This window comes from Ranitomeya variabilis, chromosome 3 (assembly GCF_051348905.1).
Source record: "Ranitomeya variabilis isolate aRanVar5 chromosome 3, aRanVar5.hap1, whole genome shotgun sequence".
NCBI classification, from domain to species: Eukaryota; Metazoa; Chordata; class Amphibia; order Anura; family Dendrobatidae; genus Ranitomeya; species Ranitomeya variabilis.
The window spans coordinates 737,508,588-737,526,901 of record NC_135234.1 but is presented as its reverse complement, the minus strand read 5'-3'; the positions used below and the strand labels follow the sequence as shown (position 1 = coordinate 737,526,901).

Below are 18,314 nucleotides of genomic sequence, written 5' to 3'. Positions count from 1 at the left end.
CCTTCTTGGTCAAATCCGTCAATGGCTTAACAACACCAGAAAAATTAGCGATGAAGCGACGGTAAAAATTAGCAAGACCCAAGAACTTCTGAAGACTCTTAACAGATGTAGGCTGAGTCCAGTCATGAATAGCCTGAACCTTGACTGGGTCCATCTCAATAGCAGAAGGAGAAAAAATGAAACCCAAAAAAGAGACCTTCTGGACTCCAAAAAGACATTTTGAGCCCTTCACAAATAAAGCATTGGCACGCAGGACCTGAAACACCATCCTGACCTGCTTAACATGGGACTCCCAATCATCCGAAAAAACCAGAATATCATCCAGATACACAATCATAAATGTATCCAGATATTCGCGGAAGATGTCGTGCATAAAGGACTGAAAGACAGAAGGAGCATTAGAAAGTCCAAAAGGCATCACCAAGTACTCAAAATGGCCTTCGGGCGTATTAAATGCAGTTTTCCATTCATCACCCTGCTTAATACGCACAAGGTTATACGCACCACGAAGATCTATCTTGGTGAACCAACTAGACCCCCTAATGCGAGCAAACAGATCAGATAACAATGGCAAACGATACTGAAATTTGACCGTGATTTTGTTTAGAAGGCGATAATCAATACAAGGTCTCAAGGAACCATCCTTCTTAGCCACAAAAAAGAACCCCGCACCAAGAGTGGAGGAGGAGGGGCGAATAAGTCCTTTCTCCAAAGACTCCTTTATATAACTCCGCATAGCAGCATGCTCCGGCACTGACAAATTGAAAAGTCGTCCCTTAGGAAACTTACTACCAGGAATCAAATTTATAGCACAATCACAATCCCTATGAGGAGGTAGAGAACTGAGTTTGCGCTCATCAAATACATCCTGGTAATCTGACAAAAACGCAGGGACCTCAGAAGGAGTGGATGAAGCAATTGACACCACAGGAGCGTCGCCATGAATTCCCTGACAACCCCAACTTGACACAGACATTGCTTTCCAATCCAGGACTGGATTATGAGTCTGCAACCATGGCAGGCCCAACACGACAACATCATGCAAATTATGCAACACAAGAAAGCGAATCACCTCCTGATGAACAGGAGTCATGCACATGGTCACTTGTGTCCAATACTGAGGTTTATTCTCAGCCAATGGCGTAGCATCAATTCCCCTTAGTGGAATAGGGAATTTTAAAGGCTCCAAAACAAAACCACAGCGCCTGGCAAATGACAAATCCATCAGACTCAGGGCAGCACCTGAATCCACAAAAGCCATAACCGGGTAAGATGACAGGGAACAAATCAGGGTAACAGACAAAACAAACTTAGGCTGTAAAGTACCGATGGTGACAGATTTATCAATCTTTTTTGTGCGCTTAGAGCATGCTGAGATAACATGAGCTGAGTCACCACAGTAAAAGCACAACCCATTTTGCCGTCTATAATTTTGCCGTTCACTTCTGGTCAGAATTCTATCACATTGCATAGACTCAGGTGTCTGTTCAGAAGACACCGCCAAATGGTGCGCAGGTTTGCGCTCCCGCAAACGCCGATCAATCTGAATGGCCAGAGTCATTGACTCATTCAGACCTGCAGGCGTAGGGAACCCCACCATGACATTCTTAATGGCTTCAGAAAGACCTTTTCTGAAATTTGCAGCCAGGGCACACTCATTCCATTGAGTAAGCACTGACCATTTCCGAAATTTCTGGCAGTACACCTCTGCATCATCTTGCCCCTGAGAGAGGGCCAACAACGCTTTTTCAGCCTGGTTCTCAAGATTAGGTTCCTCATAGAGCAATCCAAGGGCCAGAAAAAATGCATCCACACTGAGCAATGCAGGATCCCCTGGAGCCAATGCGAAAGCCCAATCTTGAGGATCGCCACGCAAGAAAGAAATAATAATCTTAACTTGCTGAACAGAATCCCCAGAGGAACGAGGTTTCAAAGAAAGAAACAACTTGCAATTGTTCTTAAAATTCAGGAACCTAGATCTATCTCCAGAAAACAACTCCGGAATAGGTATTCTAGGCTCTGACATAGGACTGTGCACAACAAAATCCTGAATACTTTGTACCCTTGCAGCAAGATGATCTACACTGGAGGCTAAACTCTGGATATCCATATCAGCAGCTGAACTCAGAGCCACACCAAGATTAAGAGGAGGAGAGAAGCCAGACACACAGCAGCTAGACACACGGCAGCAAAAAAAAAAAAAAAAAAATATCTCCAAGCTTCTTTTCTCCTGCTTCTGCCATGCAATTAACACTTTATAGGCCGGCTGTACTGTTATGATCCTAGTGGCAAGGATCGCAGGTCGGACTAGCTAAGTAACTGAACAGACTACTAGCTCTGGGGAAGTGGTAACTAGATTGACTGCAACCTGATCCTATCCGCAAACAACTATAGGCAGCCGTAGAATGTTACCTAAAAATCCTAGACGTCTCATCACGGCCTGAGAAACTGACTATTCCTGGAGGGAAAGTAAGTCCTCACTTGCCTCAGTGGAAGACCCCAAAGATATAGAATAGCCCCCCACAAATATTAACGGTGAGTTAAGGGGAAAGCAAAAACGCAGAGATGAAATCAGATTTAGCAAATGAGGCCCGCTAATACTAAATAGCAGAAAATAGGAAGGAAACTGTGCGGTCAATAAAAAACCCTATTCAAAATATCCACGCAGAGATTGCTCGAGCCCCCGCACCGACTAACGGTGCGGGGGAAGCAACTCCGTACCCCAGAGCTTACCAGCAAAAAGAAATCACATGTTAGCAAGCTGGACTAGACTCATCATGCACAGAAATCATATTGCAGACAGATGAGCAAAAAATATTCAAACAGAACTTAGCTTTTCCTGAAGAGGCAGAAAACGAGATAATCAGGAGTAATCAGAATAGCACTGAATACATTGACAGCCGGCAACAAGTGGAAGTGAAGCAGGGCTAAATAGGAGCCTCCCTGGTGAATAACGAGGCAGCTGATCCAGCAGACCCGCAGGATAATAAACCAAACCACCAGGGGGAGCCAAAAAACCAAAGTCACACAATACCATCTGTGACCACAAGAGGGAGCCTGAAAACGGAGTTCACAACACAACACACTCTGAGAATGAATTTCATGTTTTAATTAAAGGAAATCTTTCACCAGATTTCTGCTATTTAATGAGAGCAGCTTAGTGATGGGGCAGAGATCCTTATTCCAGCGATACGTCACTTGCTGAGCAGCTTGCTGTAGTTTTAATGCAATCAGCGTTTTATCAGCAGGAGGTTATCAGAGCCGGACTAGGTGCATCATGCCAGGTAGTCCAGCTAGCCTGTGTAACCGCGCCCCCACCACTGATTGGCAGCTTGCTGACAGTGGACACAGGAAGCTGACAATCAGAAGTGTGGGTGGGGTCATACACAGCTCAGCATTCTGACCACTGCTGTATCTACAGCAGAGAAAACAGGGATTTTATCAAAACTGCAGCAAGTAGCCCAGTAAGTGATATATCACTGGAATCAGGGTCTGTGCCCCTACATCATGCTGCTGACTGATTCCCTTTAACGATATCTTATATTTTAGCATATCCCTTCACTTTTTCTCAAGTATTGTACACAGATTGTGGCTCTTTATGGTCTCGCAACTTTCAGGGGTCACATAGTCCAGAGAAGCAGTCACAACCATACCGTATATCCTCTGCTGGGCCTGGGAGAACAAGAAAGGGGTCCCAGCCCCTGTAAGTCACTTTGGGGTACTGGGGGGCAGATTCACACCAATTGAATAGATGGCGAAGTATGAGAATAGCTTATCGATAAATACACCCTTTAAGTACTGAAATAAAAGACGGAATATCTCTTTAAGAATTTTCTCAAGTGGTTGAATGAGACAATGCAGACTCGGCTTCGCATCCGAAAAATACATTTGGCACGGCATTCTAACACAAGGCAGGGACGGCGCCTGGATCGACAGTCTTTTATGTTACATTTTGGAATTGAAATTGGGCAATGTTTATTCAGCTGCGAAATCCAAACAGAAAAGCGAAATTCTATAAATGATAAAATCCCCCCCCCATCCCCCATCTGACTGTCAGGCTGCACCACGGGACACGCTCGTCCCTCCGCCATTGTGCCGCTGCCAAACCATTCCTCACACCGAGGGATTTAGATCTGAGGCGCATCTTTCCGCTCAGTCGGCCAATGGGGCGGCTGCTGAAACGGCGCACAATGGAGCTCGGGGGCTTTCTATGGGAAGAACAGAAGGCAAAATAATGGTAAATATTTGCGGAGAGTCACATTGTTATGTTAAATAGCATTATAGACTGTCGGCTATTGTCAGCGATCATTAAATCTGAAAATATGGAACGTGGGTAATTTATGTAGAGGAACATTCCGAAAATCACAGATAAATCAATTAGCGCGCCGCAGATTTTCGGTTGGATGCAGATTTTGGACACAATTTTAAGTCCATATTTACTCTTCTGTGACGTTTGTGCTTTAAAATAAATATAAGCTCCGTACAAAGCTGAATATCTACAATATATCTGTTATACCAAGCCAAGAGCGGCACTCACAATTCTGCTGGTTATAGAGAAAGCCGTCAGTAAGGCTGAAATGGGGCAGGACTGGTGCTAGGGGGAAGGAAACTGAGTAAGGGCCAACTAAACAATTGCCTGAATCACTACCAACAAGCGCCCGGCCCTGGATAACCGGGGACTTCACCACTAATACCTTCACTGCCTGGATAGTGACGGACTTTACTATTAATTTACATACTGCCCGGAACCACCAGGAACTTTACCAATTATTAATCCTCCCGATTATCAGGGACCTTACCATTAACACATTTACCTGGGTCTACTCTTTACCATTACTATTTTCACTGCGCTGGACCACCGGGGACTTTATTATTAACAATTTTACTGCTCTGGACCACCAGGGACTTTATTGTTAACACTATCAATGCTCTGGACCACCGGGGACTTTATTATTAATAATTTTACTGCTGTGGAATACCAGGAACATTATTATAACACTATTACTGCTGTGGACTACCGGGGACATTATTATTAATAATTTTACTGCTCTGGACCACCAGGGACTTTATTGTTAACACTATCAATGCTCTGGACCTCTGGGGACTTTGTTATTAACTATTACTGCTCTGGACTACCAGGGACATAATTATAACACTGTTAATGCTCTGGACTACCATAGACTTTATTATTAACAATTTTTCTGCTCTGGACTACCAGGGACATTATTATAACACAATTACTGCTTTGGACTATCAGGGACTTTATTATTAACACTATTACTGCTCGTGACCACCAGGGACTTTATTATTAACACTATTAATGCTCTGGATCACCAGTGACTTTATCATTAACAATTTCACCGCTTTGAACCACAAGGCAACTTACTTTTAACACTTAAACTGCCCTAGAACACCAAGGACTTTAACAATCTTTATTGCTCTGGACCACCAGGGACTTTACCTTTAAAACATTTGCTGCTTTGGACTACCAGGGACTTAATTATGTGGAACTTCCGCTACATTTTTAAACTGTAGCCACTTTTCGCAAATGTTTGACACATTGTAAGGACATGTCAGGAGTGTAGATCAGTCGATGACTAAGACAAAGCAGCGAAAGAGCTCAGCTTAGTGCTGCCCTCTACTTAGGGTACTTTCACACTAGCGTCGTTCGACGCACGTCGCAATGCGTTGTTTTGGAGAAAAAAACGCATCCTGCAAAGTTGCCTGCAGGATGCGTTTTTTCTCCATTGACTTGCATTAGCGACACATTGCGACGGATTGCCACACGTCGCATCGTGTTTTGGCAGACCGTCGGCACAAAAAAAGTTCCATGGAATGTTTTTTGGTGTGTCGTGTCCGCCATTTTCGACCGCGCATGTGCGGCCGAAACTCCGCCCCCTCCTCCCCGCAACTCACAATGGGGCAGCGGATGCATTGAAAAACTGCACCTGCTGCCCCCGTTGTGCATTTATTTCACAGTATGCGTCGGTACGTCGGCCCGACGCACGGCGATGGGTCCGTACCGACGCTAGTGTGAAAGTAGCCTAAGACTAAACATCGGCTCAACAGAAAGTCCATGAGTTACACTTTATGTTTGGGGGAGAATAGCTAAACACTTACCAATCAAAACATCTTGTTAGACATGTAAAACTTGTCGATGGCGAGGAGAGGTCCTCCAGAGCTAGTGTTGATGGCCAAGAGAGGTCCTCCAGAGCTAGTGTCAATGGCCAAGAGAGGTCCTCCAGAGCTAGTGTCGATGGCCAAGAGAGGTCCTCCAGAGCTAGTGTCGATGGCCAAGAGAGGTCCTCCAGAGCTAGTGTAGATGGCCAAGAGAGGTCCTCCAGAGCTAGTGTAGATGGCCAAGAGAGGTCCTCCAGAGCTAGTGTCGATGGCCAGGAGAGGTCCTCCAGAGCTAGTGTCGATGGCCAGGAGAGGTCCTCCAGAGCTAGTGTCGTTGGCCAAGAGAGGTCCTCCAGAGCTAGTGTCGATGGCCAAGAGAGGTCCTCCAGAGCTAGTGTCGATGGCCAAGAGAGGTCCTCTAGAGCTAGTGTTGATGGACAGGAGAGGTCCTCCAGAGCTAGTGTCGATGGCCAGGAGAGGTCCTCCAGAGCTAGTGTCAATGTCCAAGAGAGGTCCTACAGAGCTAGTGTCGATGGCCAAGAGAGGTCCTCCAGAGCTAGTATTGATGGCCAAGAGAGGTCCTCCAGAGCTAGTGTCGATGGCCAGGAGAGGTCCTCCAGAGCTAGTGTCGATGGCCAAGAGAGGTCCTCCAGAGCTAGTGTCGATGGCCAAGAGAGGTCCTCCAGAGCTAATGTCGATGGCCAAGAGAGGTCCTCCAGAGCTAGTGTCGATGGCCAAGAGAGGTCCTCCAGAGCTAGTGTAGATGGCCAAGAGAGGTCCTCCAGAGCTAGTGTCGATGGCCAGGAGAGGTCCTCCAGAGCAAGTGTCGATGGCCAGGAGAGGTCTTCCAGAGCTAGTGTCGTTGGCCAAGAGAGGTCCTCTAGAGCTAGTGTTGATTGACAGGAGAGGTCCCCCTCTATAAGTTGTAAAGCGCTGTGGAATATGTTGGTGCTATATAAATAAAAATTATTATTATTATTATTATTAGTGTCGATGGCCAAGAGAGGTCCTCCAGAGCTAGTGTCGTTGGCCAAGAGAGGTCCCCCTCTATAAGTTGTAAAGCGCTGTGGAATATGTTGGTGCTATATAAATAAAAATTATTATTATTATTATTATTATTAGTGTCGATGGCCAAGAGAGGTCCTCCAGAGCTAGTGTCGTTGGCCAAGAGAGGTCCTCCAGAGCTAGTGTCGATGGCCAAGAGAGGTCCTCCAGAGCTAGTGTCGATGGCCAAGAGAGGTCCTCTAGAGCTAGTGTTGATGGACAGGAGAGGTCCTCCAGAGCTAGTGTCGATGGCCAGGAGAGGTCCTCCAGAGCTAGTGTCGATGGCCAAGAGAGGTCCTCCAGAGCTAGTGTCGATGGCCAAGAGAGGTCCCCCAGAGCTAGTGTCGATAGCCAAGAGAGGTCCTCCAGAGCTAGTGTCGATGGCCAAGAGAGGTCCTCCAGAGCTAGTGTAGATGTCCAAGAGAGGTCCTCCAGAGCTAGTGTCGATGGCCAGGAGAGGTCCTCCAGAGCCAGTGTCGATGGCCAAGAGAGGTCCTCCAGAGCTAGTGTCGATGGCCAACAGAGGTCCTCCAGAGCTAGTGTCGATGGTCAGGAGAGGTCCTCCAGAGCAAGTGTCAATGTCCAAGAGATCCTCCAGAGCTAGTGTCGATGGCCAAGAGAGGTCCTCCAGAGCTAGTGTCGATGGCCAGGAGAGGTCCTCCAGAGCTAGTGTCGTTGGCCAAGAGAGGTCCTCCAGAGCTAGTGTCGATGGCCAAAAGAGGTCCTCCAGAGCTAGTGTCGATGGCCAAAAGAGATCCTCCAGAGCTAGTGTCGATGGCTAAGAGAGGTCCTCCAGAGCTAGTGTCGATGGCCAAGAAAGGTCCTCCAGAGCTAGTGTCGATGGCCAAGAGAGGTCCTCCAGAGCTAGTGTCGATGGCCAAGAGAGGTCCTCCAGAGCTAGTGTCGATGGCCAAGAGAGGTCCTCCAGACCTAGTGTCGATGGCCAAGAGAGTTCCTCCAGAGCTAGTGTCAATGTCCTAGAGAGGTCCTCCAGAGCTAGTGTCGATGGCCAAGAGAGGTCCTCCAGAGCTAGTGTCGATGGCCAAGAGAGGTCCTCAGAGCTAGTGTCGATGGCCAAGAGAGGTCCTCCAGAGCTAGTGTCGATGGCCAAGAGAGGTCCTCCAGAGCTAGTGTTGATGGCCAAGAGAGGTCCTCCAGAGCTAGTGTAGATGCCCAAGAGAGGTCCTCCAGAGCTAGTGTCGATGGCCAGGAGAGGTCCTCCAGAGCTAGTGTCGATGGCCAGGAGAGGTCCTCCAGAGCTAGTGTCAATGGCAACAGACACACAAAAAAGTATTAAACCAGCTTGGTCTTGGTCGCACCCAGAAATCCCAACCTAAAGTGAAGAGGCTGAAGATGCAATGGGTGATGGTGAAAAGAAGAGACTTGGAGGACCGGATGGCGGCGGGCAGTTATCTGTAAAGTTAGGGTTTCTTGATTTTTTTAGATCTTATGTTTATTATGATTTTTATTTATTGACTCCTGGTAAATTCTTCACAGTTTGGCGAACTTGATTCTGCTCATACTATACAGTATATACAGTATATATATATATATGAAATGCATAATGAATATGGAGCTACACTGAGTACAAATATTACATTTCCGCAGACACATTAGGTACACACCACAATGTGCTGATGCTTCAGTTATGATTGTGAGAGGGCTTGAATCATGGATTATCATTCATCCTTCATCTCTTTGTAACAAAACAATTAGTATAGAATATTCATGAGCTCCGTCCTTCCTTTAGGTCCGGGGTAAGATGTGACATGGTGGAGTTATACATACAGATTAAATTAATGTTCTAAATGTGATACAAGATGACATACACGGCACACATCTCCACTCATTTAGTCACTTCTCCAATATTTATTCAGACACTGAAACAAGAAGGATTTTCATCGGAATACGAATAACTGTGAAAACCTCTGTAGGCGAAGAACACTTTGATAGATGATCCCTGCAGTGTTTGAAGGGGTTGTCTAGTGTTTGATATCCGTTGTGTGTTTCTCACTCTGGAGGACCTCACATCCTGTAAATTGTAATACTCTGTCTCTCCTGCGGGGGCACTGCAGGGGAATTGAATACTTGCAGGATTTCTCAGCAGTGGGACAGCAGGTGATTAGTTCTTTGGAAAAATGTCCAAAGACGACAACTCCTTTGTAGTAAAATAGTGGGATAGTAGTCAGCAGATATGTCTAAACATAATGTAAGTATATAAAGTCTAAAGATAGGTAAAATCCTAAAGTTCTGGACAGTGATGCATGCAGTTTATGACATAGTCAAATGTTTTACTGTTCTACAGTAAATCAGTCTTTTTGTTGCTGGTGGCCAAAAAATAAGTAGCAGCTGATATCTACAAGATGATGCCCATGAGTCTTTCTCACTATAAAATATTAAAGGGTTTTTCCATTTTCAGAAAACTCTGGTTAAAACAAACAACTATCCTTTAGTCCCCCTCGCCAGGTCCAACACTGAGTCCCCAACATTGCTCCCAGTGTCTGTTATTTTCACATCAACAGCGCTGCAGCCAATCTGGGAGCTCAATGTGTCTGCTCTCTGGGTAGACAGCCGCTGAGCTTGGTAATTGCCTGCTGAGATGTTGACGTGCCACCAGCCTGCAGACGATAACATACCCTGGGAACAGTGGCAGAGATTTCATACTGGACCTGGGATGGGTGAGGAAAGCTTAGTTGTTTGGTTTTAACAGGTTTTAACCTTCAATATTTTATTGACGAAAAAACATTTTAATCAAAGATAAAGACTCTTAGGCACCATCTCATAGAGCTCAGCTGTTGCTTATTTTTTGGCCCTGGGAAGGTGAGTAAAGGACAGGATAAAAAAGGATAAAAAAATAAAAACTATTCCAATTACAATTAATTTTTCAGTTGGAATATTTTCATTAGTAGGAAACTCAAAGCGGAAATAAATATATATTGGGAATTACTTAATATATTGAAACACTGCATAGAGGCCAATTATTCTGGATGACAATGTTGGTCTGAGATCAAAGCCATCAAAGAGATTTTCTCTCGAGGACCAAGGACATATCAGGATGTCATATTTTTTAGAAATTCTCTTTTGATTTAATCCATTCAATCATTTTCCAGTGCTACAAAGACTCATTTTTAGGATATTTGTCAATATTTACCTTTTTTATTTTTAAGAAAAGCACTAGAGGTGAGCGAACCTGAGCTTAAAAGTTTGGGGTTGGTACCGGACAGTTACTGTCCGATGCTAATCGCTGAGCATGAACTTCTCCAGGAAGCGCGTTGCAATGTTCAGAGTTCCGGGGGAAATCCGGGAGGAGAGAAAGAGAATAATTTCCACATCAATAGTTTGGGTCCCCATTGTTTTCATTGGGGGTCAGGTTCTGGTTCAAATTCAGATACAGATCTGGTAGCCAAACCAAACCTTGGAAGAAAGTTTGAGTTGAGAACCAGAACCTCAACTTCCACATGTCTACTCATCCCTACAAGTGACCCATTTCCCTGTGTTTGCATGGGTTCCCTCCAGATTCTCTGATTTCTTCCCACACTCCACTGATATAGATTGTGAGCCCCGATGGATACAGTGATGATGATGTCTGTAAAGCGCTATGGAACTTGATGACGCTAAACAAGCGAGTAAAACAAATAAATTGTATGCTTCCTATATAATATTATCTAAAAATAATAAAAAAATTCAACATTCCTCAAAACTTGTTATCAGCAGACAGAACCTAAAGAAATTTCCTCACCTTATGCCAATGAACATGTTAGGATAAAAAATATATTAATTATGAGCATTGTGAGATCCGTGCAGCAGATGCATTAGATGTACATTACATCTGTCCGGGGTGTTGAAGAACACGCATCGGTGTGTATGATCTCGTTTGACATTGCGCAGAAAATAAAATCCATTACCTCCAAATCTGCTCTCATCACATGAACTTGATGAAGTGTGAATTTTATATAAATCTATACAACTAGTTCCTACTAAGTACCATACCTTTACAAATCCTGTGTCCTAAATAGCCAGCATCTAGCCAGATGATAGCTCGTGATTGCTGGGACTGACACGGTCACAAGAACGGGGCATAATGGCCCTTCAGTGTGCAGCATAAATGAGTACACCCGCATTAAAAGTAAGATTTTAATCAATATCTCACTCAACACAAGAACAATTTCCAAGGTTTTGACAACACTGAGTTTCATAGAAGATTTTTTTCAACCCATAATAATATATCTTTAATTAAAAAAATCTTCAGTATTATTCAAATTAGTTGATGCAAAAATGAGTACACCCCACATCAAAAAACTACTACGTCTAGCATTTTGTATGATCTCCATGATTTTTAAGGACAGAACCAAGTCTTCTGGGCAGGGAATCAAGAATTTGGTGAAATATTGAAGCATCTGTCTTTTTCCATTCTTCAAGAATGACGTCTTTTAGAGCCTGGATGCTGGATGGCGAGTGATGACAACTTGTCTCTTCAGAATTCCCCATAGGTGTTCTGTAGGGTTCAGACTTGGCCACTGAATCACTTTCACCCTATTCTTATTCATAAATGTGACAGATGTGTGTTTGGATCATTGTCATCTTAGAAAAGTGCACGTTTACCAAGGGCAGGGAGTGATGGCTTTCAATATAGAGCAGTACATCTGTGAATTTATGACAACAGCAATGAGATATGTGAAGCTGGAGAAGAGTGGGTTAAAATCTGTGCTGCCAATGGACCAGTGATGAGCAGGAAACGAGATAAGTAGAATTGTGGTTTTGTAAGGATTCAAACCCAGCAGCTCTTGTTCACCAGGCGGCAGCTCTTCCCTCTGAGCTATTCGGCTTGCTGGACAGTTCCTTCCTAAATCAGATACTTGTACCTGTGTTGTTCCTGATGTCTCCAACCTGAGTTCCTGATGTCTCCAAGCCAAGTTCCTGATTAGCTCACCCTGTGATCTCCTGATTGAGCACTCTACTTAAACCTGGCTCTGCACTTCCTTCTTTGCGAGATTATTGAGCTACAAGCCTTTAGTCTTGATTATTCCCACCTGCTGCTTTTCCTCAAAATCTTACTGCTGCTCCGTGTACCGACCTCTGGCTATATCCTGACTATGTTACCTGCTTATCCTTTCAACTATACTGCTGCTCCGTGTATCGACCTCTGGCTATATCCTGACTATGTTACCTGCTTATCCTTTCAACTATACTGCTGCTCCGTGTACCGACCTCTGGCTATATCCTGACTATGTTACCTGCTTATCATTTCAACTATACTGCTGCTCCGTGTACCGACCTCTGGCTATATCCTGACTATGTTACCTGCTTATCCTTTCAACTATACTGCTGCTCCGTGTACCGATCTCTGGCTATATCCTGACTATGTTACCTGCTTATCCTTTCAACTATACTGCTGCTCCGTGTACCAATCTCTGGCTATATCCTGACTATGTTACCTGCTTATCCTCTCAACTATACTGCTGCTCCGTGTACCGACCTCTGGCTATATCCTGACTACTTTACCTGCTTATACTCCCACCTACACTGCTGCCCTATGTACCAACCTCTGGCTGTATCCTGACTACGCTATCTGCCGGTGCTACCCATAGTGGTTGCAGTATAACTACTCTAACTCAGGACAGTCCTTAACAGGTTTATTTGTCAATGCATTTCCAAGTGAAACACTTCTTCATCACATTGACACATTATGGTGTGTCCTGATGAAGAAGTGTTTCACTTTGAAACATGTTGACAAATGAACCACAATTCTACTTATCTCATTTCCTGCTCATCACTGGTCCATTGGCAGCAAAGATTGTAACCCACTCTTTTCCAGCTTCACATATTTCTTCACACAGTGGATTTGCGGAGGGCTTCCTCTAAGTTTTTACAGTAGTTATGACTTCACAACCCAACCAGGAGAACATAACTGCCCTCCCTTTGTCTTTGTTTTTTCTCCGATAAGACCCTATTGCACTTATTGTCTTTCCAGTTTCTTTTGTCCATCAATGAAATGTAGTTCCCCAACACCACCAAGTTTCACTGTAGACACCACGTATTTAGAAAAATAAATTTATAAAAATACATGGTGCCTACAGTAAAGCATGGTGGTAGCAGTGTCCTTATGTGGGGATTTATATGGGGAGCTACATTTCATTAACAATATCATGAATTCACAGATGTACAGCAGCTATTATTCATGTTCAGCTATTCAGACTCACACTTTAGCACAGGTCAGTGTCAACTGCAATAACAGCCCAATCCTGTCCTACTGCTGTTATTACCCCTTTTTGCTGTTCAGTTTCCTGATCTCTGATGGTTTCTGACCTAATTAGCTGATTTCTGGGCTAGCTTTAGTTTACAAGGGTAGGCTTGATGAGACTTTCCATTCAGACCCATTACAGGATGGTAATTTCAGATGTATCTCCTCTCGTCCCCTTTCCTCCACATAGTAATCACATGCAGCTATATAAATCTGTATAACATGACTATAATGATATATAATATGTACAATATCATCTAACATCAAATATTAAACATCTGATTATTTAAATTACTGCAAAAGAGACCTTGTTATTTGAGTTAATCTGTATGTGTGATCACTGGGGACCTTGTATACGGAATATCTCATAAATTAAAAAGAAAAATTGACTAATCTGATGAGAAAAATGAGAAGTGGTGACTGGAGCATGGGGATGGGAGATATGCATAATGGATAGAGCTGTAAATGTTTCATGGTAATGACACAAGTGCCAAAAAGGCAATGCAAAAGTGAGCAGATGTAGAATTTCCAGACAGCATGGAATCCTGACAATTCATCCCATAGAAGGATCTGTGGCGTTCAATTGTATTTAGATTTTAGGGGGCTTCTCATAAATTCAACATATCTACGGGCCACTTTAGACCTGGGCAAACTGCCACATCCGGCCCTCTGGCTGCTCCAGTCTGGCCCCCGGAGCCGCACCATGCCCTCGTCTGCTGCCTGTCCACATTCTGGCCCACGGGCCGCACCATGCCCTCGTCTGCTGCCCGTCCACAGTCTGGCCCACGGGCCGCACCATGCCCTCGTCTGCTGCCCGTCCACATTCTGGCCCACGGGCCGCACCATGCCCTCGTCTGCTGCCCGTCCACTGCTGCCTGCTGTCACCGCTGTCACCAGGATGCAGACACCGGTGAACACATTGGTGGAGGACAGGGCCACCAGCTCCATCTTCCACCAATCAGCATGTGACAGCAGACACGATATCGTAATTTCATCATTTTACCTGAGAACTGCGAAGTGTCAGTGCGCCGGAGAGCAGTGGTAGAGCGCCAGGGGAATGGGAGCGAGGTGAGTATGTGTTCTTCTTGTGGGGTTTTTTTCATGTGCATGGGATATCTGTATGTTTATTGGAGGCAACATGGGGGCTTATGCTGTATATAGGAGGCTATGTGGGGGCTCATACTATATATAAGGGGGCTGTGTGGGGCTCACACTGTATATTGTCAATCCTCATGGCTCAGGGACCTATACTGTATATAGGGGACAATATGGAGTCCATACTATACATAGGAGGCTAAGTGGGTGCTCATACTGTATATAAAAGGGCTATGTGGGCACTTATAAGGTATATAGGGTGCTGTGTGGGGGCTTATACTGTATACAGTAAAGCTGTGTGTGGGCTCATACAGTATATAGGGGTATGTCAGCATACTTAATGCTACTCAATATACAGTGATACAATTAATATAAAATAATTATATTATGTTAATGCTAATATTGCGCAGAATTAATTTCAGCCTATTGGTGCGGCCTCCACAACAGTCACGGTCCGTCATGTGGACCCTCAGGAAAATGAATCCCCACCCGTGGACCACTCTGATGCATCAACTGTAAGAAGGAAATGTAAAGAATAATAAATTAAAATGGCTAAATCTATCATACTCTACAGTTACATTTTTACATGAAGCATAACTTACCTTGCACAATAAGGGATTCAAGTACCGTAAGTCATTTTTTGAAAGTTTGTTGTGAATCAATAAAAATATAATTTTGGCATCTATCTCATATTTATTTCTGATCTATCTATCTATCTATCTATCTATCTATCTATCTATCTATCTATCTACTTTTCCTTTTTATCTATGTGATGTAGTTTGCAGCTTGCATGTGTTCACATTGGGAGTACTGATTGTGTTTTTCCTCTATTTATATGATGTGGCAGCATCCAGACTGATCTTGCACTCCTCCCATTGACCTTGCAGGTGGCGGTAATCAACTCTACCTGCCCATAAGTTGTAGGTTTAGCCCAGAGTGACATGTTTTGTCCAGAGTAGTGTTGAGCATTCCGATACCGAAAGTATTGGGTATCGGCCGATACTTGCCGTATCGGAATTCCGATACCGAAATCCGATACTTTTGTTGTATCGGGAATCGGTATCGGGACCATATTAATGTGTAAAATAAAGAATTAAAATAAAAAATATTGATATACTCACCTCTCCGACGCAGCCTGGACATCACCGCTGGTAACCGGCAGCCTGCTTTGTTTAAAATGAGCGCGTTCAGTACCTTCCATGACGTCACGGCTTCTGATTGGTCGCGTGCCGCTCATGTGACCGCCACGCGACCAATCACAAGCAGCGACGTCATCCCTCAGGTCCTAAATTCCCTTCTAGGAATTTAGGACCTGAGAATGACGTCACGGCTTCTGATTGGTCGCGTGGCGGTCACATGAGCGGCATGCGACCAATCAGAAGCCGTGACGTCATGGAAGGTACTGAACGCGCTCATTTTAAACAAAGCAGGCTGCCGGTTATTATTTATTTATTATTATTATTTATTTATTGTTACCAGCGGTGATGTCCAGGCTGCGTCGGAGAGGTGAGTATATCAATATTTTTTATTTTAATTCTTTATTTTACACATTAATATGGTTCCCATATGGTTGTTTTTTTGCAACAGCTATTTCAGTTTCATATATCTAATAACTGTTGGACACAGTAATGTTTCTGCCTTGAAATGAGGTTTATTGTACTAACAGAAAATGTGCAATCTGCATTCAAACAAAATTTGACAGGTGCATAAGTATGGGCACCCTAATCATTTTCTTGTTTTAAATACTCCTACCTACTTTTTACTGACTTACTAAAGCACTTTTTTTGGTTTTGTAACCTCATTGAGCTTTGAACTTCATAGCTAGGTGTGTGCAATCATGAGAAAAGCTACTTAAAGTGGCCACTTGCAAGTTGTTCTCCTGTTTGAATCTCCTCTGAAGAGTGGCATCATGGGCTCCTCAAAACAACTGTCAAATGATCTGAAAACAAAGATTATTCAACATAGTTGTTCAGGGGAAGGATACAAAAAGCTGTCTCCGAGATTTAACCTGTCAATTTCCACTGTGAGGAACATAGTAAGGAAATGGAAGAACACAGGTACAGTTCTTGTTAAGGCCAGAAGTGGCAGGTCAAGAAAAACATCAGAAAGGCAGAGAAGGAGAATGGTGAGATCAGTCAAGGACAATCCTCAGACCATCTCCAGAGAGCTGCAGCATCAACTTGCTGCAGATGGTGTCACTGTGCATCAGTCAACTATACAATGCACTTTGCACAAGGAGAAGCTGTGTGGGAGAGTTATGCGAAAGAAGCCATTTCTGCAAACACGCCACAAACAGAGTCGGCTGAGGTATGCAAAAGCACATTTGGAGAAGCCAATTTCTTTTTGGAAGAAGGTCCTGTGGACTGATGAAACCAAGATTGAGTTGTTTGGTCATACAAAAAGGCGTTATGCATGGTGGCAAAAAAACACAACATTCCAAGAAAAACACTTGCTACCCACAGTAAAATTTGGTAGAGGTTCCATCATGCTTTGGGGCTGTGTGGCCAATGCCGGCACCGGGAATCTTGTTAAAGTTGAGGGACGCATGGATTCCTCTCAGTATCAGCAGATTCTTGACAATAATGTTCATGAATCAATGACAAAGTTGAAGTTACGCAGGGGATGGATCTTTCAGCAAGACAATGATCCAAAACACTGCTCCAAATCTACTCAGGCATTCATGTAGAGGAACAATTACACTGTTCTGGAATGGCCATCCCAGTCCCCAGACCTGAATATCATTGACCATCTGTGGGATCATTTGAAGAGGGCTGTCCATGCTCGGAGACCATCAAACTTAACTGAACTGGAATTGTTTTGTAAAGAGGAATGGTCAAAAATACCTTCATCCAGGATCCAGGAACTCATTAAAAGCTACAGGAAGCGACTAGAGGCTGTTATTTTTGCAAAAGGAGGATCTACTAAATATTAATGTCACTTTTCTGGTGAGGTGCCCATACTTATGCACCTGTCAAATTTTGTTTGAATGCAGATTGCACATTTTCTGTTAGTACAATAAACCTCATTTCAAGGCAGAAACATTACTGTGTCCAACAGTTATTAGATATATGAAACTGAAATAGCTGTTGCAAAAAAAACAATTTTTATAAAACATTAAGCTTAAGATTAATAGGGGTGCCCAAACTTTTTCATATAACTGTATTTATAAGATGAAGGTACTCATGAGAGCCCATCAACCATGACAACTTGAGCTCTGTTTTCTGAGACCTTCAATACTTAATATTTACAGTATCTATCTATCTATCTATCTATCTATCTATCTATCTATCTATCTATCTATCTATCTATCTATCTATCTATCTACCTATCACTATAGATGTAACAGACTTTGACTTGACATGTACGGCAACACGTTTGCTACATTTTATGCATCTATCATGATATATCGATTTTTCTGTATATCCATCCATCACGGAACACAGATTATTTAGGAATTTAGGAACTGCACAGTACATAAGTATATCAGCTTTTCCTTTCTTCCTTCTCATCAGTCAGAGTGGAGATTTCTCTTGATGACACTAATGAGTATGTTCCTTCGGAGTGATTGAGTTGAAGCCTCCAATATGTAAATATTTTCGGGCGCTTGTGACATAGATGGTGATGTGTAAGATCGGCGCGTGCATTCTTTTACATTTCCCTTCATTATAAATTTCAAAATACACGCGGGGGCTTTCAGCGTCTCCTAATTGTGCGTGGCTTCAATTTCATTAACGGGAGTTGATTGCAGACTAGTTTTTTTATTCTGGACAGCGGAGGGTTGTAAATTTTCATTTAACTAGCTGGAATACATGAG

The 18,314-nt window shown here is 43.7% G+C and overlaps 1 protein-coding gene and 1 long non-coding RNA gene across 3 annotated transcripts in view; one reads left to right on the top strand and one right to left on the bottom strand.

The window, feature by feature from the left end:
* The window catches only part of CNTN5 (contactin 5), a 2,016,448-nt gene that overhangs the window by 1,048,506 nt on the left and 949,628 nt on the right, over positions 1–18,314 (bottom strand). The window lies entirely within an intron of this gene.
* Positions 4,154–18,314, top strand: part of LOC143818579 (uncharacterized) — a 39,637-nt gene continuing 25,476 nt past the window's right edge. Inside the window, exon 1 of the long non-coding RNA XR_013224621.1 lies at positions 4,154–4,237. This is a non-coding gene — a long non-coding RNA (uncharacterized LOC143818579). The remainder of the gene's footprint in view (positions 4,238–18,314) is intronic.